The sequence below is a fragment of the Pinus tabuliformis genome, chromosome 9 (assembly GCF_031772625.1).
Source record: "Pinus tabuliformis cultivar Carrire ecotype Pingquan chromosome 9, CPIR1, whole genome shotgun sequence".
Taxonomy (NCBI): Eukaryota; Viridiplantae; Streptophyta; class Pinopsida; order Pinales; family Pinaceae; genus Pinus; species Pinus tabuliformis.
The window spans coordinates 1380513566-1380535716 of record NC_142307.1 but is presented as its reverse complement, the minus strand read 5'-3'; the positions used below and the strand labels follow the sequence as shown (position 1 = coordinate 1380535716).

General features: G+C 38.3%; 1 protein-coding gene across 3 annotated transcripts in view; it reads left to right on the top strand.

The window, feature by feature from the left end:
- CLC-D (chloride channel D) overlaps nt 1–22151 on the top strand; it is a 386191-nt gene that overhangs the window by 298628 nt on the left and 65412 nt on the right. The window lies entirely within an intron of this gene.

Here is a 22151-nt window from a genome sequence, read left to right as displayed (position 1 = left end):
GCTCTAGTAGAAAAACAAACTAGAAAGATGATCAAAATCTTCAGATCTAACAAAGGAGAAGAGTTCACTTCAAATGATTTCATTGACTTTTGCAAAGAAGCTGGAATTATGAAAGAGACCATTGTACCATATAACCTAGAACAAAATGGTGTAGTTTAAAGAACATAACTGTCATGGAAACAATCAAAGCTATGTTGTATGATCAAAAGCTACCAAAGTTTTTATGGGGAGAAGTTGCTAAAACTGTTGTCTATGTAAAAATTAGATCTCCACACCGAGCCTTAAACAACAAGACTAATGAAGAAGTCTTCGCTCGTGGAAAGCCCGTGGAGATTTTTTCGCTGCCCTATCTACTTTCATGTGCCAAAGGAAAAGAAGAACAAACTAGAATCTTCATGTAAGAAAGGTACATTTGTTGGTTATTGTGAGAATTCTAAAGCTTACAGAATATACATCCCTAGTCAAAGAACTATAGAGTTTAGCGGGGATGTAACATTTGATGAAGATGCAACTCCTGGAAAGGCAAGAGACACTCCTCTTCCTCCTGCTAATGTTGATAGTCAAGATGATGCCTTTGATATTCAAGAAGATCCTGAGCCTGAGCCTAATCTTGCTAATGAACCCATGGAGCCCATGGACCCCTTGGATCATCCTCCATCTGATCCTCCTACTAGAAAGAGACCATTATGGCATCATTACACTCTACAAGGTGTTGATAGGCATGCTTCCCCTAGAGGAACCTTCAGAGAAAGAAAGAAACCATGCCAGTTCTAGGGATACGTTGTAGCCATGAACAACATTATTTAGGTTGAACCATGTACTTTTGAAGAAGTGATGAAAGATCAAGTATGGAAAGATGCAATGGTTGAAGAGTATGAGTCCATCATACATAATGATGTATGGGATGCAGTTCCAAGGCCCAAAGGTAAGTCTGTTGTGACTTCTAAATGGTTGTATAAAATTAGTCATGGTGTGGATGGCAGTGTTGAAAAATATAAGCTAGATTTGTGGCTAGAGGTTTCTCTCAGAAAGAGGGAATAAACTATGATGAGATTTTTGCACCTGTTGCTCAATATACTACCATCCGATCTATTGTGGCTCTAGCTGCTAGCCAGGGATGGACTCTTCACCAAATGGATGTGAAAATTGCTTTTCTGCATGGCTTCCTCAAGGAAGAAGTATTTGTGGAGCAACCACAAGGCTTTGAAGTACATGACCGGAAAACTCGTGTGTAGACTGAAGAAAGCTCTCTATGGATTGAAGCAAGCCCCAAGAGCTTGGTATGCCTGCATTGATAACTTCTTGATGAAGCTTGGTTTTACCAGAAGCAATGTTGATCCAAATCTCTACTTCAAAATGGTCCAAGGTATGCCTTTGATTTTGGTATTATATGTTGATGACTTATTCTTGACAGGTGGAGAACCTCTTATCCTCCAATGTAAGAGGAATTAGGTTTTGAGTGTGAAATGAAAGATCTTCACTTGATGCACTACTTTTTGGGCCTAGAGGTATGACAAAGACCTGGTGGGATTTTCCTTCCTCAAGGAAAATATGTTGTCAAGCTACTGGAAAGATTTGGTATGGTAGAATGTAAGTCCATGAATACACCAATGGAAATGAATTGAAGAAGTTATTTGGTGACGCTATAGGTCTTGATTTGACAAATCCTTTTGAGTATCGACAACTGATTGGGGCACTGATGTTCTTAGTCAATGCTAGACCAGACATATGTTTTGCAGTCAATACTCTGAGCCAATATATGATTAAGCCTTTACATGCGCACTCAATTGCTGCAAAACATGTGCTAAGATACCTGCATGGGACCATCAATCTTGGATTGAGATATACTGTCGGAGATGTGAGACTACATTGGTACTTTGATGTTGATTGGGCTGGTAACTCTATTGATAGAAAAATCACATTTGGACGCTGCTGTAGCTTGGGATATGTCATGATATCTTGGATGAGTAGAAAACATAAGTCTGTAGCCCTTAGCATGGCTAAAGCTGAGTACATTGCTGCTAGCATGGCTAGCTATGAGGTAGTATTGTTGACGAAGCTCTTTGGAGAGCTGTTTGAACATGTACTAGATGCGACTGTAATATTCTGTGACAATAAGAGTGGGATTTGACTTGCAAAAAATCCCGTGTTCCATGACAAGTCCAAACACATTGAGATTAAATATCACTATATTAGGGATATGGTGTAGAGAGGAGTAGTGAGACTCCATCATATTGCGATTGATGATTAGACAACTAACATACTTACCAAGCCTTTGCCGAAAGGGAAGTTCTTGGTATTCAGAGAGCAGCTTGGACTTACGGATGTGACCCTTCTTGGTGGAGGTGGTCGTGGATGATCGAGAACACTGAGCTATGCTCTTCCCTCTTGTTTGAGCTCACAAGTTAGGAATGGAGCCAAGAGAGCTCCTAGGGTTTGAGGGAACTCTTAAATGTAGGTTGTGCGCGATCCTTTTCATGTGTTGACAAGTGGTAATCCCCCCTACTATCAAGTCTGGGACTTGCCAAGAGTATACCCCAGTATGCATCCTACCCATAAACTGGGCTTGTTGGGATTGCCACCCATCTAGCCAATGGGTGTGGTGAATCTTGGTTGTGCATGATCCTCATCATGCATTGACAAGTGGTAATTTCGCCAAGCAGAGATGAGACTTGGTTGTGCGCGATCCTTGTCATGTGTTTACAAGTGGTAGTCCCCCCAAAGTTTGTGGATGCATGTGTTCTACCACTTGAATTTTATGGTAAAGCTTGGTTGTGCGTGATCCTTGTCATGTGTTGACAAGTGGTAATCCCCCCAAGTCTGTGTCAAGGTGGGAAGATCAGTGGATATAGGGTGATAAATGAATCTCCCCTATGATGATTCTTTTTCATTAGATTGAGACATCATTGTTCCAGAGCAGAGATGAACAAAGATGAGCAGAGAAAGTAGAGATCTTTGTTGTAGAAAGAAATTCCTCCCTAACTGAGAGGGAGTGTTGAAAATTGGTAGCTCAGGGATGAATTTCCTTAAATAAAATCTCATTTCTGACAATTTTGGAGTGACTTTCTAAAAATAGAAAGTCATGTCTAGCATCTCAAGTATGACTTTCCAAAAATACTAAATCACCTTGCATCAATTGGTAATCAAGTATAGTTGAAGGAAAATCACTTAACTTATCATTAATCAATCCTAATAGTTCAGCCTCAACTTAATCGTCAATATTATTAATATTAATATTATTATTCTTTATGATATTATGATATTATATTAAAGGAATTACAAGTCACCATACCTTCATCACCTCAATCACTTCACACCTCTCTCCATGATGACTCACATGGCACTATGCAACCTTCTCTCTCTCTAAATGATACATTACACTTTCTCTTACGCACTCATTAATGACATGACATATTCATTAAAGGCATGCATACCTCTCCTTAATGGCATAAGTTATTAAGGCATGTGATTTTGTCCTTAATGACATGAGTTATGCTCCCCTAACTGACATACGTTACTCTTCCTCAAGGCATGCGTATTGCTCCTCCTTTATGACAAGAATTTGTTGCTCCTCCTATATATGTGTCTTGTGTCTTCTCACCTTATTACTACTACTTGTGCATTGTGAAAGAAGAATTCGTTCTTGAGAGGGAGAGATTGGAGAGACTAAAGAAGATTGTGAGAGAGAGAGACTTGGGGAGTAAGAGCAGAACTTGGTGAGGCAAGGTTGATTAAGTGATTTAGTGTTTCAGTGTTGATTCAGTTGAAGGGAAGGTTGATTCAATGTTTGCATCCGTTGTTGCTACCAATGATATTCATGCTATAACCTGTTTAGATTTGGGTGAAATTACTCATTCTCTTGATCTCTCATTGTACTCTGTATCTTTGCTGAACAGTTGATATCTAATAGAAGAAGAATCTGGTTGGGTTTTCCCTTTGTGGGTTTTGCCCTGGTCATTAGACCTAAATTCTCTGTGTCTGATTTTGTTCTTGGTTGTCTTCTATTGTGCATTTAGTTTATGTTATATCTACAATCGCTTAACTAATATTGTAGCAGAAAGAAGTTTTCGAAAGAAGTAATTGTTTTGGCATAGAACATCAAAATTTCAACATCAAAAGGGCTTTAAATGGCCTCTAGAGTCTGAAAAGAAACATGCTGCAAGCTATTGGCCTATTACATTTTGTTTTACTTGGAACGAAAGCATGGGAAACCCTAGAGTACTTTCCCACATTTCATGGATGGTAAACCGGATAAACCGTCATTCCCGATTATGGGGTCTTGCCCCAGGGGAATTGAAGAGAGTCTAACCCATGATCATCAACAACTAGTAACAATAGCAAAGAACTTCAACATGTTGACCCACTTGTGCTAACCCTTGGGGCTTATTGGCCTATTACATACTTGATCAACATGATTGATCATCAAACTTATCATCGCTGCTTGAAATTGTTAAAAATATGGTAGCCATGGTCGTTATTTTCATCATGGAGAAATATCAAATTTGAATTTTGAATTTTTCCTCCAAACTTGTCCAAGTCGACCTCCTATCATTTTAAGTTGGCTGGGCCCTAAGAGGCACCCATTTGACCTCTCTTTGAATACTATATAAAGGAGAGGCTTCCTCCTCATCTGAGACATCAAATTACATCTTGGTTATCTCTGATCTAGCAAAGTTGGGAGTAGAAAGAGGAGGCCAAAATTCTAGAGGAGGTGTTGGCTCTTGGCTTGGCACTTGATGTTCTTCTTGGTTACTGGTTTGGCTATTATCTTGATATGGTTTCTATTATAATGATGAATTGAACTCTCTCTCTCTCTCATAAGAAAATAATTTTCTGGGTTTTCCCCTTGTGGGTTTTGCTTTGACCTCAAGCCTAATTTCTGTCTCTTGTCTTAGTGTCTTATGGTCATTTGATAGCTCTTTCATGTTCATTGGTTTAGTTTTTCTTTTGCATAGCTGCTTAATGATATTAGATATGTAATTGAAGCTATCTGATTATTAGAAGTAGTTATCATGATGAAGAAAAATTGTTTCTAGCTTGTGCCCTATAAATCTCAACAGAAATGGGATCGTTGAATTGAGGCTTCTATGATCCATATCAAGTTTATGAGAAAAAGTTTTTCAGCGTAAATCACATGATAATACATTTGTCGACGTGTTTCGAACTAACGAGTGTGGTTCATCGTTAGGACAAGTTGAAGAATTAGATCATGGCTGCAAATTAAATAGGGAGAGCAGATTGTCCAACGGCTAGGTTTGACTGAAAAAACGACTATATTAGGTTAGACTGGACAAACAGCTATAATTGACCAAGAAATGGCTAGATTTGACTATTTAAATTGTTTAACTATAATAATATTATTATGTTAAAACGAATATTATTTTAATATTTATCAAGTGTTATTTTAAGTAAAACAGATTTTGGGTTAACAATATTTCATTTAGGGAATATTTACCATAATTTTGATTGAAATGTTAACATATAATAACTATTAGTAATTGAAAGGTTTTAATATGAGAAATGGGATCCTTAGTGAAAAGATCGATCTTAAGCACGTATTTAGCATGCGTTGAGAGGGATCAAATCTCTTCAGGTGTAAGCCTCTTTTAGAGAGTAAAATTTGAAAAAAGTGTTGCATCCCTCTCATTCCTTCACCGATCTCTCTCTCTATCTCTCTCTACACACACAGAGAGTGTGATTTGTCATTGTTTAACTTATAATTTTGAATGATATATGGAGTACATAACTTTGTTGGATTTCAGGGAAAATTGGCAAAAAAATATGCCTATAAAGGACTAAAATGTACAATAGTGAGACTTCAAACATTTTAACCATAATTTTTTTTTTTCAATTGCTTTATATGATATATACATATATGTTTTTTTAAATAATATATAATATACACAGTTGACATTAAAATATTTTACATAAACACGTGTATTGAGACATTTTATCTATGGACTCCATTGTCCACATTAAAATGTGTTTTTTGTTATCAACATATTTTCAATATACATCAATATTACTTAATCGTGCATATTAAAATATTTTATTGATGACCCACATTGGAATTTTTATTATAATGAATATCTTTAAATGTCACATATTAATTTTATATTAAGAATTCAATGAATTATACATCTCCCTCTTATTATGAAGTACTTGATATTTTTTATTTTATTTTTGAACTTTCAATTACTTTTTTCTTTGGACATGAATATTTTACCATACACAACATTAAAATATTTTCCTTTTTAGCATTTTCTTCCTATATATAGATATACATTAATTTGCTATTGACATAAATAAGTTGCTATTGATATAAATAAGTTGAATGAGAGTGTGTGAAATATTTTTACCACATTAGATTGTAATATGAACAACAAATCGAGTGACCATAGTAATGTTGGGATTATTGATGTTTTATAATGCTTTTAATTAAAATTAACTAAACATGCATATTGGTCTTTATTTTTTGATTATAGTCGACATTGCTTTTCTATTTAGATAATATATTATTTTTATTGTAAGAGGGACATGTGTCTACTCAATGTTGAGCACAAATTTAATTGCACGTCGACCCCATACTAGGTTGTAGAATGTGTCTTTCGGTGCATTGAACAATGATCATTTATCGAAGACAAATCCAGCAATAGGATGACAAATGACAAAAATCTACATAAGAAAAATTTATAAAATATAATGAACAAGATATCAATGAATTACAATGACCTACGTGATGGTATATATACACATTGACACGTTATGAGGTTGATAGACCATGTCCTTAGGATGTGTCATTTCGTTTACTATTTGTTATTATTATTTATTTACATTTATTACATTTCCATCTCCTTTAGAAATGCTTTGTCATTAAAGCATATTTATGGAAAAACTTAATTTTTTGTACTATCATGTAATTCCTTATTATTTTCTGTTTGTGAAGTTGCAATTATTGCCAATATGAGATGATGAGTTAGAAAGCATTGAGCAGAACTGTTTTATTGATTTAGATTGGATCATTACATTGTTTATCAAATATCTCGATGCTTACGGAGTGGGAAAAATGTAGGAATCAACTAACAAGACCATTTTTTACTGATGGGACTCAATTTGGCAAATTGGTGTCTAAAACCTTATGGGAGCATTTTAAGGCATCAAATACCATTTTTTGAGGTTAATACTTTTCCGCTTTAGGCCCACACATTTTTTTCATATTCTACACAAAAAGACCTTTCCAGTGGCTCAAGAATTTCCTTAATTAGAGTCCGCATGTAGACGTTCTGCCACTCAGAAGTTGACCTTCCTATTTTGGCCACCATAATTCGAGGGGATGCCATGTCAGTCCCCATTATTCATGGAAAAGGGGTTAGCCACGTGATCATGATAAAGAAGACTCTGGAAGAGTCCATATTGTAACTCTAGTTAAGATTTGAAGGAGTCAAGCCTAATCACTAGTAGGCTATTAGCTATGTTATAATTAGGCCACTAGGAGGAAAAGGGGTTCCATTATTTTCGATTGCATTTTGTTCCATGGATAAGCAAAGTAGTCGAGATGTTAGGGAGAGAGCACACATAGAGGATTTGTGTACTATAGTAGTCCACGGGCCACAAGCCTTACTTCTTTCTACTTGCAACCTTTTCTATTTAGATAAATAGAGTAGAGCGACCTCATCTTTCAACAGGGTTTTCTCCTGAAAAGGTTTCCTTGAACATATCTTGTGCCAATTGTCGTTTGTGGGTTTTTATTTCGCTATTCTCTATTTTCTACATTATTATAATTTGCATGCATACACAATAAACAATAAATTATAGAACCGGAAATCTAAAGAGAAATAAACCCTTTGTTGATGGTGTTGGACCTGCCAACATTAAGGGGATCTCCCTGGTTTGAAGTCCCAACTAGACCTCATATCATTTTTTGTAGGAGTCCCATCCTGTTGTTCAACACATGAGAGTGTTATGCTTGTATCTTCAAAAAGCAAGGTGAGTATTCTTGGTGAGTGCATAATGTAACTTGTGTCCGGGTTCCCTTACTGTAAAGAGAGAGAGTAAAGTGAGCCTCTAGATGAGAGGTAATAGTACCACCGAGGGAGAGACACACACGAACCAGAAAGGGTTTGTCCAACATCCAACGAAGTAGTCCACAACGGATGCGGCAGTCGTTAAAACCAAAGTGCAAAAGAAAACACGTACACCATCCAACAGAGTAGTCCCCATAGAGATGACGGTTGTTATAACCAGTAACCAAGAATGGTCTGTTTAATGTCCTGTGGAATAGACCACAAGGACGAGACAATAGTGATAAGAAATACAACACATCTTCAACAATGTAAGTACTAAAACTTCAACTATCTTAGTACAGGTTAATCAAACATGCATTACAAATGTTTAAAGAGTAGTCTTACAAACATCTACAAATAATGTGTGAAAACGTGCTGGCCTTAACAGGCTTCTGAATTAAGCAAAAGTCCCAAGATACATTTGTACACCATACATCACTAGCCCCAATAGTGGGACATTGGAGCCACTCTTCGCTCCTCAAAGCACAGACTGTAGACTTTCAAGGCTATGTGGGAGGAGCCAAGGTGAAAAGTCTTTTCTTATACAATGGGAGGGGTATATATAGCCACCGGTGATGCTTGACCCTTGTGACTCTTGGACTATGCTCATGACTGTTCAACTTCCCATGACTCTTCAACTTCTTGTGTGCGTTTTGGATTTTCACTTTACATTACATTCAGTTACAAAAGATATGGCCCCTAGTGGTGATGTGGCCAAGACAACTCATGACACAACTCGACATGACACTGTTGACATGTACTGGCTGACTATGGTGTCCATGTCAAGCTGCTGCGCTGCTGAGTGATGGATGTACTCTTGGTGTGCTTTGTGTTCTCCTTCGCATGGCTTAGTGTTGTGGGGTCTTCGATGGTCTTGGTCTTGCATGATGGTTCAATGCATGTGTTCCTTTCGCTTGTTGCTTGATATGTTTGGTATGTCCGTCCAGTTGCAAGCAAGTCTTCTAGCATGTCCACTCCTTCTTCATCCCGTTCGTCGTCTTGCCATGATCTATCAGTGTACCTGTTCTTGTAATTCACTCATGACGGGACAATGTATAGACCATCATACATCTATACAACCAACCAATGAGTCCATGTCATCAATGAGTCTACATCATAGTACTTACATCTATACATCATATATTTATACATCAAAGAGTCCATGATGCTATGAGCAATTTCTTTATGCTACAAGGTTCATTGCTATCTCTGCTTTGGAACAATGATGTTATAATCTAATGAAGAATAATTATCATAGGGGAGATACATCCATCACACTATACACACATGGGGGGATCCACTTGTCAACACATGATAAGGATCTTCAAACAACCAAGAGTCCTCTCTGCTTGGGGCGATCCACTTTTCAACACATGACATGGATCTCACACATCTAAGGCTCATCACTGCTTGTGGGGGTCCACTTGTCAACACATGACAAGGATCTCGCACATCCAAGGCTCATCATCCATGACCGCCCTCTCTAGGAAGGGTCACCTTTGTTAGTCCAAGCTACTCTTTGAAAACCAAGAACTTCCCTTTCAGTAAAGGCTTGGTAAGAATGTCAACAATCTAACCATCTACCGCTATATGATGGAGTCTTACTGCTCCTCTCTGCACCATATCCCGGATATAGTGATATTTGATCTCAATATGCTTGGAGTTGTCACGGAACATGCGATTTTCTGCAAGTTGAATCCTACTATTATTGTCGTGGTAAATTACTTTTGTGTCCATAACATGCTCAGATAACTCTCCAAAGAGCTTCTTCAGAAATACTGCGTCATGGCTAGCCATGCTAGTAGCAATGTACTCAGCTTCAAGTGTGCTGAGGGCTACAAACTTTTGCTTCCTACTCATCTAGGATGTCATGGTAGATCCTAAGCTAAAGCAACACCTAGATGTGCTTTTTCTATCAGTGGAGTTACCAACCCAATCAAGATCTGAGTGTCCATGTAGTCTTATATCACCGACAATATATTTCAATCCCAAATTGATGGTCCCATGCATGTATCTTAGCACATGCTTTGCAGCAATCCAATGTGCATGAGATGGTTTAATCATATATTGGCTTAGAGCATTACACGCCAAACATATGATTGGTTTAGTGCTCACTAAGAACATCAGTGCCCCAATCCATTGACGATACTCAGAAGGATTTGCTAAATCAAGACCTACAACTTCGCCACATAACTTCTTGAAGTTCATCTCCATTGGAGTATTCATGGATTTACATTCTTCCATACCAAATCTTTCAAGCAACTCGTCAACATATTTTCCTTGAGAAAGGCAAATCTCACTAGGTTTTTGCCATACTTCAAGACCTAGAAAGTAGTGCATTAAGTGAAGATCTTTAATTTCAAATTCGGAAGCTAACTCTCTCTTATGTTGGAGAATAAGAGGTTCACTACCGGTCATAAATAAATCATCAACATATAATACTAAAATCGCAGGCATACCTTGGACTGTCTTGAAGTAAAGATTTTGATCAACATTACTTTTAGTAAAAACAAGCTTCATCAAGAAGCTATCAATGCGGGCATACCAAGCTCTTGGAGCTTACTTCAAATTGTAGGGGGCTTTCTTCAATCTGCACACATGAGTTTTACGGTCATGTACTTCAAAACCTTGTGGTTGCTCCACAAATACTTCTTCCTAGAGGAAGCCGTACAGAAAGGCAGTGTTCACATCCATTTGGTAAAGAGACCATCCTTAGCTTGCAGCTAGAACCATAATGGATAAGATGGTTGTATGGTGAACAACCTAAGCAAAGATTTCATCATAGTCTATTCCTCCTTTCTGAGAGAAACCTCTGGCCAAAAAACTAGCTTTATATTTTTCAATACTGCCATCAACACCATGTTTAATTTTATACAACCATTTAGAAGACGCAACAAATTTATCTTGGGGTATTGGAACCACTTCCCATACATCATTATCAATGATGGTCCCTTCACTTGCTTCCCACTAACGCACCTTTGACAAACTCCATCATGATTAGATCTAATTTCCGACATTCTGGAAACCATCTTTCTCACATGAGGTAATGATTTGTAGTGCAAATGAGCAAACCTTCGGTGCCAGAGTTCACTTTGATGATTGTTGTCATGGATCAATGCATGAATAGGTCTTCCACTGACTTTATACAAACCTTCACATCTTGATCCTAGAGTGAAGGGATCTCTCATGCTGGATCTTATCGGCCAAGTAAGAACTTTACCATTTATAAAAACAACTTTCATTTCGTTATCTTCTAAAGCAGAAATAGAAACACGATTCTTTTCCAGACTCAGTACATACAAAACTTCTTGAAGAGATAAGGTTTTACCATGATCCAGATGGAAGGAAACAAAACTAGATCTCTTTATAGGATATGTAAAATTGTCTCCAAGAATGATTTTTAAATCGGTCTCCCTCTCAACTAGAGTAGAGAGCACTTTATAGCCACTAAAGTGCCTTGAGGCACCAATATCAACCAACTATGACAAGAATCTACAAGAGAGGAACTAGAAAGTGCAGAAACAAGAAAGTATTTTGATTGTGTTTCAGCTAGTTCTGCTACCTCTCGTTCAACATACTCCAAAACATCATGTTCTTCAAGAGTAATATCCAATCTGACTTTTCAAGGGAAGAAGTTTGAAGCATAAACCAACTTCTCTTCATTCTTAAACTAAGATGAACACATCTTGATCTGCTCAAAATTTCAGCAACAAATATTTCAGCTGTAAATGAGATGTTTCAACAGCAAAAGGGAAGAGAAATTTCAACAGAAAATGAGCAGCAAGTAGAAGGAACAACCAAAGACATTTCAGCAGAAAGAGAGTTGCAAATGGAGCAGACAACAAGAGATATTCCAACAAAAAGAGAGCTGCAAATGGAGCGGACAACTAGAGATATTTCAGCAGAAAGAGCGCTGCAAATGAAGCGGACAACAAGAGATATTTTAGCAGAAAGAGAGTTGCAAATGGACCAGATATCAAGAGATATTTCAACAGAAATAGAGCTACAAATGGAGCTTGTCTTCACCAAACCTTTGATACCATGTTGAAATTTTGATGTTTTACGTTGTTACAATCATTTAAATCCATAACTTCTTTATGCTGCAAAATAAGTTAAATAATTGTAGATAAAACATAAACCATATAAACCATATGTACAATAGAAGACAACCAAGAACTCAATAAGACACAAAGAAGTTAGGTCAATGACTAGGGGAAAACCCAACCAAATTCTTCTTCTATTAGAAATCAATTGTTCAACAAAGATACAAAGTACAATGAGAGAATGAAAAAGTTCACCCAAATTCGAAGAATATCTTTGATAGCTGTAGCAGATGCAAACATTGAATCACTTTGGCCCTCCAAGATCTACTCTTTCTTTTCAAGACTCTTTCTCTCTCTCTCTCTCGCAATCTTCCTCTAAACAGTCCAACTCTTTCTCAAGTTCAAATTCTTCTTTCACAAGCACAAGTAAGTGTGACAGGTGAGGATGAGAGGCACAAATATATAGGAAGAGAAAGGAGGTCGAATTCATGAGGGAGTAACTCCTATGCCTTGAGAAGAAGTTACACATGCCAAAATAGGAGTACAACTTATGCCATAAAGGAGAGGAGATTAGCATGCATTTAGGAGAGAATTGTAACTTATGCCATTAAGGAGAGAAGTGTAACTTAAGCATCAAGGAGAGAAGTGTAACTTATGCATTAAAGAGGTGTAAGAAGAATCTTTTTATGACGAGTTATTAAAGTGTGTAAGAGAGTGTAAGAGGTGTGTAAGAGCATTAAAGAGAGAGATGAGTGAATCCATTAAGAGAGAGAAAGTAACATATGCATTTATTGAGGGGAGTTACATATGACCTAAGAAACCGGATTCGTCCAAACTCCCTCTTGTGTCCCGAATCCCATGAATTAGACATGATTCGCTGGATCACGCGTCTTGTGAGCATGTCCAACGTATCCTGTATTGTGGGATTCGACGGACACATGGATCCCGATAATGTGCCCAACGTGTCCCGATTTCGGGACACACTTCCTCTAAAAAAGCGTGCTGCACTACCAATAAAGCCTGATTCGGGCTTGTTTGGCACTCATTCTTTAGTGTGTCTTCTGTTGTGAGTGTGTGGAAGCTTCTAGTAAAGGGTTTGGGAGCAATTTGGATGTGATTGAAGCAACAAGTGCATTTTGCTTCTATTTTTTTTGCATTTTTACTACAACAGTTTGCATGTGCATTTTTTTTTAAAAGTTTGTGTATTTTTTCTTTTTTTTTTTACAACATTCATGGCTCAATAAAGGGCAGCAGGGAAGGGGCAAAGGAAAGGGAAGAATGTCCCCATTGGTGATGCCCCTCCTGTTCCAATTTCATCAGAGTCTGCAAGTGTTCCCTCTATTGGAAGTGGGGATGCAACAACAACTTTAAAATGTTGAGGGCATAATGAACTTAGAAAGCCAACAGTTTCAAGAAAACAAATATAACTTGTGGAAGTATGTCACAAGAGAGCAAGGGCCAGACAACAAATTGAAGGGAGGAGGCAATGTTGCTTGGAAATGTAACTATTGCAACAATCATTTCAATAGCACTTATTACAGTGTGAAAGCTCATTTGTTGGCCTTACCAAGTTGTGGAATTGCAACATGTACACAGGTGTCTTTAGCTAGGAGGAAAGAAATGGAAAAATAAGCCAATGTTGGTTTGGTAAGGGTGGTTGCAACATCTAAAAAAAACAAGAATGATGATCCCCTTCCATTCTTGAGGAAAAACAACAACAAATTTCCATATGAGAGTTTTGGTGGGGGTGTGAGTCAAGCAACAAAAAGAAAGGCAATGGCACTTGGTCCAATGGACAAGATTTGTTAGAAATAAAGACGGGAAGAGCTTGATCTCACCATTGCATTCATTTTCTATCAAAACTTCATATCCTTTAGTGTTGCACACTCACTTTTATTTCTTGAGATGTGCCGAGCTCTAACTCAAGGGGCTCCATCAGGGTATGTGCCTCTTGGGTCAGATAAGCTTAGAACTACATTGTTGACTAAGGCAAAAACGAGGTGGACAAAATACTTGAGCCTATTAAATCAGGATGGCCAACATTTGGGGTTAGTATTGTTTTTGATGGATGGACAGATCCATCACGCCACCCACTTATCAACTTCATAGTGTCTCCCATGAATGGACCAGTGTTCTTGAAATTAGTGGATGCACTTGGAAAATACAAGGATACACAATATATTGGTGAGTTGTTCATTAAAGTTATTGAAGATGTAGGTGTTGATTCTTGTGTGCAAATCATTACAGATAATGCACCTGTTTGCAAGGCTGCTCACTAATCGTGGAAGCTAAATATCTACAAGTATTTTGGACACCTTGCATTGTCCATTCCTTGAATTTAGCACTTAAATCTATTGCTTTTGATGTGCCTTGGATTGGAAGTATTATTGAGGATGCATGACATATCCGCAACTTTGTACAAAATCATACAAATGCCCTCACAATCTATAAGGAGTACACCAATCTATCATTGTTGAAGATTGCAGATACATGGTTTGCCTCTTCATTCATCATGTTGAAGAGGTTGAGAGAGGTCAAGACCGCTCTTGGAGCCATGGTTATTTCAGAGTTTTGGTCTTTTTGGAGAAACACAGATCAAACAACCTCAAAAAGAGTCAAGGACACAATGCTAGATGATACTTGGTGGGAGAGGGTAGGTCTCACTATTAAGATCATGGACCCTCTCATTTCTTTGCTATGATTTTCAAATACAGATCAACCCATCTTAGGAGAGGTTTATGAGGGATGGGATTCCATGATTGAGTCCATGAGGACCATAATTTTACAGAGTGAGTGCCCTGAGTATCATACATCATCAGAGGCCTTCTTCACCACTATACATGATATTCTTGTCAGTAGAAGGGATAAGAATTGCACAACCTTGCTTTGTTTGGCTCACTTATTGAACCCAAAATACTACAACCATGAGTGGTTGAATGGTGGACCTTCCTGCAGATTCCCTTGTCACATGGATGGTGAAATATCACAGGGGAGGAAGGATGCATTGAGGCAGATTTTTTAGGATAGAGCATCCCTTGATGAGGTGGAGGATGCCTTTGCAGAGTTTTCCATTGGCATTGGGCGATTTGCAGGCTATGATGTGATTAGAGACCGGGGGGCTAAGAAGCCCTATTCTTCGTGGGCAACTAATGGGGCAACAAGCCCTCCTCTACAACAATTAGCCATGAGGCTCCTCTCTCAGGTGACTTCATCATCTTGTTGCAAGAGGAATTGGAGCACATATGGGAATTTGTATAGTGTCAAGAAGAGCAGGCTTGAGTAGTCCAGGGCAGAGACAATGGTCTATGTGCACACTAACCTTCATCTTATTTACAGGTAGAGGGATGAGTGGTTGAAGGGAAAGACACAAATGTGGGATGTCTTTCCTGATGATATGGGTTTGGACAACAATGTTGAGTTGGCATTGGCCAACTTGGATCTTAATGACCCAGTGCTAGAGCCTGTCACTTTTGATGATGGTGATACTGTTGAGGGGTCATCCTCCACACCAGTAGATGCAAAGATGACATTGGATACAGAGGAGGAGGATGCAACAGAGGAGAGCAATGGTGACCATGACAGTGATGCTGATTTTGATGATGATGATTGATGACTCATGAGTCATGAGCTACCTACTACCTTGAGCCTTGTAGTTGTTTTGTATTTGCTATTTCTATTTGCCATTGGCATTGCTACTACCTATGTAACACATTTTGATTTTGATGACTTAATGAGAAAACTGCAATTTCTTGTCTTTCTCCTATTGGATCATTGATGAATCTGTCACAATTGTATTTGTATGCATAATGTTACTTTGTAAAACTTACAAATTTTAAATTTACAATGTAGAATCTAGATCTATGTCTGAATTTGTATCATGAATGAGAATTTGTGTAAGAAATATCTATTTAGTATTAATTTTTAATATATATATATATATCTGTGTGTGTGTGTGTGTCCTGTTCTGAGGGGTCAATGTGCCCGTGTCGGACACTTGAATTTTCATGTCCTACATGTCCCATGTCCCCATGTCAGGTGACTTAGCATATAACATGATTGAATCCCATGATTGAGAGACTTGAATTTCTTTTGAATAATAATATAGTTATATCATAAAGACGATGATAGTAATTATAATAATAATAATGATGATTAAGATAAAAATTAAACAGTTGAGATTGATTAAGAACAAGTTAAGTGAATTTCCATCATATATATATATGATTATGAATTGATGGAAGGTGATTTACTATTTTTGGAAAGTCATGGTTGCAAAGATAGACATGCCTTTCTATTTTTAGAAAGTCACTCTAGAAAGGTTAGAAATGAAATTTCATTCAAGGAACTTCAATCGATAGCTGCCAATTTTGAACACTCTTATTGAAGAATCATTGGTTGGAGTTTGTCATGCATATCTACTTATTGATGAAAGGATAAATAGGTAACTTTTTATATCAATAGAAGTAGCTATCAAATTTTGAAAAACTATTCTAGTCATTGTTCTACTAGAATTTCAACACCATTTGTGCCATTTGTTCTCTCTTATGACTCCAAAGGGCTCTACCTTTCTCTATGACTAGCTCCCCAGGTCATATTGCTCTTGTAAGTTAGAAAGGCTTTGCAGTATGACTGCATTTACTTTAGCTTGCCTTTCTAGAGCCCTTACTAGCATTTTGTTATCTGCCTTACAACTCCTAATCTCAGCCTTTAGGTTTCTCAAGGTATCCATTGAGTTAGGAGAGTTTGCCCTTCCCCCTTGGCCAACTGATCTTTCCTTTTCATTTATCCTTGCTTCTCCATATCCATGTTGTGATTGGTCAGAACTATCTCGCACCATTCTTGTCTTCATTTCTTTAATCCTTAATGTCTTCTTGTCTTATATTATCTGCCGTCAAATACCCATGTCACTATTAGATTTACATAAAATTCGAACACATAATAAATGTTATCAACATGGCTTATTGTCAGAAATCTGCTAGTGCAAGGCTAGTTGAACAATACATCACAAGTTAGCACATCCATAACAATAAAATCATATCATTCGTTATTGGCATGCTACATAATGAATCAGAAGGTAAGCATATCAAACATGCATGCAATCAATCAATTATAGATCAACTTTTAACACATAAACATTAGTTTAGTTAATTAAAAAAAAATCATTATAAGACCCCCATTCGGGACTCTGCTGTTACTTGCCCATGATAGAGCCCATTCAGTCCAAGTGTTGAACCTCGATATCTGATACCATTCTGTAATGCGCCTCGTCCTAATTCCCACCAAAACACAGGTTAGAAGGAAGTGGTTACCATGCTGACATCATTTCGTTCGTCTCGTCTAGACGATTCCTGCGATATAAATTATCCCGATACGACCTTCGAATTAGAATTTATGGCCACTTAAAGTTTTGAGCCACGTCATCAATCCACAATGTGGCATCCATGTGGTCCCACATGGCGCCCATGTGGCTATCCCGGTTGGTCTCTTCATTGCCACTTGGCATTAGTATATTGGCTACTAACCCGCTCATAGTTACCATGTAATAAATTGCCTTAGAGGGATCTTCCATCTCGGAAGGAACTCCCTTGGAGAAGACGATCTCGGAGGATTGAGGGAAGTAGAGTTGTGAGAAACTTCCAAGATTTGAGATTTCGATATCTCAGAGAAAACCATCTCGATGAAAAACCTTGGAGTAAAACCTTTCTTGGCGATATCCTTTCTCGGCGAAAAATCTCTTTGGAGGAAACTCGCCTTAGAGGAAAGCCTTTCTTGGTGAAAACTATTCTCAGCGAAAACACACGTTTGGGCCCACTCCTGCCACATCATCTCAGGAATAACGTCCCTGGAAGAAACCATCTTGGACAAAAACCTCCTCAGTGCTTATATGCGCTCAGGCCCGCTCTCAACACGTTATCTCGTAAATAACTTCCTCAGAAGAAACTCTTCCGACACAAACCTTCTCGGAGGAATGCTAAGATACTACATGCCAAACCGTCGAGATTGAGAAATCAACCGTTAAATGGTGGAAGATGCATTTGTTGAGTAACACAAATACTTTCCATCTTGAGTGTTGATGAGTCAAAGAACGAAGACAAAATCCAAAGCACAAGTGACAGGAACCCCTTTTTCCATTCCGGGATAGAATTCTTAGAGGTAATTTCCTGTCTTGGAATAGATTCTCGGAGGGAACTCTCCCGGAAGAAACCAATGAGGGATGCAATGTACTAGGTTCCAAAGTGTCGAGATCCAAGATTCTAAGATTTCGGTCACTGATGGAGGGTCATATGAAGTGAAAACTAAAGCACTAAGGGCCAATGTCAGTGGGCCATGCCCATATTAAGTTATAAGCCACGCTTGAGGGACTTAGTCCATATCTAGGCTGCGATGGTTCTGTGACTGTTTCAGCCTAACTTGAGGACTTTGCCATCGCTCTTATGGTCTTTACATGGCTCACCTGGGAGCTATCTCTCTTGAGCTTTCAATTAGAGTTATCCCTCCTGAACTTAAAATGATAAAATTGGATTGATAATGATTTCTTTCACCTACACAATAAGTCAGACAGGGAGACTTGCCCATTAAGATATATAGAATAAGCACCTTAGTGTCCTTCATCAAATCACAGGAAACTTAACCAACTTCTTCAATTGCAACATAAATACATAACCATGCCATTGTCAGTGATACACACGTCATGCACACAAAATGGCCATAATACATGCCAAAATCCAGTTTCATTAAATCTCACAAACACATACCAAGATTCATTTAGCCCCTTAAACAAAAAATCATTGTGACTCATGTTCACACAACACACATAGAATTTCAACCATTTCTTCAAGCATTTATACAGGGCACATAGTATCTAATAACACACAGAAAATCACATTTCTCAACCAACGTAAACATGTACAAACTATTTAAACATTAGAAGCAGAGTTAGGTAACTTATCTTATATGGTAAAGAGGATTGACAATTGAGAGTGGGACTTAACTCTTCACCCAACCATATACAAGCTACAACCACTATTATTTGTAGCTATCAACCCTGAGCCAAATTCTAAAGCTTGAGGTGGAGTTCTTCCAAAGGACTTTTAACCAACAACCAATTGAAACAGGATATCTCAAGGCACACTGCCTACATCCACGAGCTACACACCTTATCATTTGAACAATCCATACATATTCACATTCATGCCAGGATTCCACCATGCTGAGAACTTCAACTCACTTTCAAGAGAAGAGAGTCCCCAATAAGGAAGGTTCATTAGTGGTTAAGTTGTTGATGGGTGAACAATTCACTTGCTAGACGGTTCTTCAATGAGTCAAGCACTAGAGCTTCAACCCCAAGGAAACTCCTGGTGATTCATCAACCCTCACTAGCACCTAGAGTGATTTTTCCCAGTCTAATAGGTTCATCAATCCACAAGCTTCCTGTGGGTTCTTCATCCCTACAGGCAAGGCACTGTCCTCTATGATGTTTATGCCCAACTAACCTCTAAGAGGGTTCTTCAGTTGGTTTTTAAATTTTTTCCAGTTCTTAGCAACAACAATTGTCTATGTTGTTCTTTGCACTCATCCACGACAATAACTAGTTATTTCTTTCCTGCACTCTTCCACACTTCTATGTGCTAGGGATTTGATTCCCTTCTCTTATGCCTATGTGTGTATCCTCGAGAGAGGGAGATCGTCTTCTATTAGTGGGTGAAAACTTTGAAGGTACTCCTCCTCCCTTTTCCAACAAACTAACCGCCCTCTTTCTCCACAATTGCGCAGAAGTCAACCTCGTGGACCGTGCATCCCATGTTGCCTTAATGTTTTGTCTAGTTCTTTGCATGCTATTTGAGTTGAAGGACACTTGGACCAATCCTTCCTTTTTTCAGTTAATTTATCACCTAGTCAACCTACGCAACCAACTGGGACTTGATATTTAAAACAACAATTTCCCTCAAGCACTCTCCTACCTCAAGCAACGGAATCTATGTCCCTTTCTCAGCCATTTAAAAGATAATTACAATTATTTACAAGAGAGAAATGTTAACCAAGGGATGTCACAGACATGCATAAAACAAGGAACATAAAACATAACAAAAAGACAAATTGCTGCTAGCAGTGTGATCAATGGGAATAAATATGCTAATTTCTTGATGTTGCAGGGTCTTGATGAGCTAGAGGAGGCTGGTTGCAGTCACATGAGAGAACATCTTTCATGCTCCATAGGCAATCGTCCATAATATGATAGAGGTGTAATTCCTCATGTAGGAGTTCATCCTGGCTCTTGTGGTGCTCAAATAACACTTTTCCCATTAACTCCTTAAGGTGTCAATAAAGATTAATTGTGAGGAGATACCAATTACATTTGCCTTTGTCTATGCCCAGGTTGGGAACCCAATTGGAAATTGACGCCATGACATCTGAATGTGTGACATCTTCTCTTTCCTTAGCCACTTGTTGCTCAATATCTTCAATTTCATGCTGCACCGCTAGAGGGTTGTGTGTGTGGTATCTATTTATTGATGCAAGCATTATGGCTCAGGCTTGAGCATTGCTGAGGCTATCTTGGCCTTCTGCACCCCTCCTTGAGCAAGCACTTTGGTAGGGCATGGGGATGACAGTTGAGTAAAGTGCACAAAGGGGCGAGATCACTAGGAGAGGGGGGTTGCATGTAGCTGGAGGGACAATAGTAGGCTTCAAGAGGCACAGGATAAACACCACACCAAGAAGCTCAAGGACTAGAAAGGCTTGGTCGCTTGGGTGAGGAAGGGAAGATTCTAAAGTCGGCGCACTTGAACAATTTCCAGCCAAATTAACTAGCAAATTGTGAGAAAGGAGAAAATGATACTTGAAATTCAAAGCTGTCGGATTGATGAGAGGGAAAGCAATGATGACCTCCTGCTTATTCGATGCAGGAGAGAAAAACCACCTTGCCTTATTAAATTCTGTAAGAGAGGAGCAAGGAAAAACCATGAAGATTTCCACCGCTTCTAGGACTGAAATTCTATCTAGGCATCTTGTTGCATGAGCACTTGTAGAAGCAGAGTTGCTGAAGAAAGAGAATGAAAAAAGAGAGAGGAAGGAGCCATGCCTAGAGGGTCTAGTCCTTCCAATGGTCTTGCTTCCGCATGAGACTAGGCACAAGCCTAAAAATCCCGCAAGTTTCTAAACCTTTGCTTACACTTCTGACAAACCATGTGAAAATCCAGAGAGAGCGGAAACATTCCTGTCTGAGAACTATAATTGCTAGAGCTAGCCTTGAAATGAGCAGTTCCTTCAGTGACAAGCTCCATATCGCACAAGGGACCAATGGTGAATTGAATGCAAGGTGACAGGCCAACAAGCCGGGTGAATATCTTTTTAATCCACTTCGTTGATCGACGGATGAGAGTTTTCTCTAGCTGATCCACTTGTCTTGCTATCGCATGAAGAAATTAAGGAGGCTCTGTCACTACCCACTTCCGTTGTTTCTCGTGCAGTTTTTCACGTGTAGCATGCCTTGGGACACCCCCATCAAGGGTTGTATAATGCATATTATAAATTAATAAAAGTTATATTTATTATAAATTATATATAATTTATGTATAATGCATATAATAAATTAATAAGAGCTGTATATATATATACTTCAAAAATTTCAAATTATTCAAAAAAATATTTAGTATAATAATTGTATTAATAACACACACACACACACACACACACATATATATTCGAACTAAATGAGAAACATCAACCAAACCTTATTGGAAAATTCAAATTCAAATTGAACTTAATTGTTGTCGAATCCGAACTCGAACCCAATCTATGTGACATGTATAGTGTGCTTTTATGGTTTAGGGTGAGAGAACCTAGGGTTTATGCAAAAAAAATTGCTTTTCTTCCTTCAAATGTGCACTGTGGCTTGTAGGCAGTGAATTAGTATTGACTTGGTTGACTAGTTATTGACTTGGCTGAGTTAGACTAGTTTGGTACTGAACCAGTCTCTAATCGAGTTTAAAGATTGAGTTGTGGCCCTTGACAGTCAACTCAGTCAACTCAGCCAAGTCTCGGT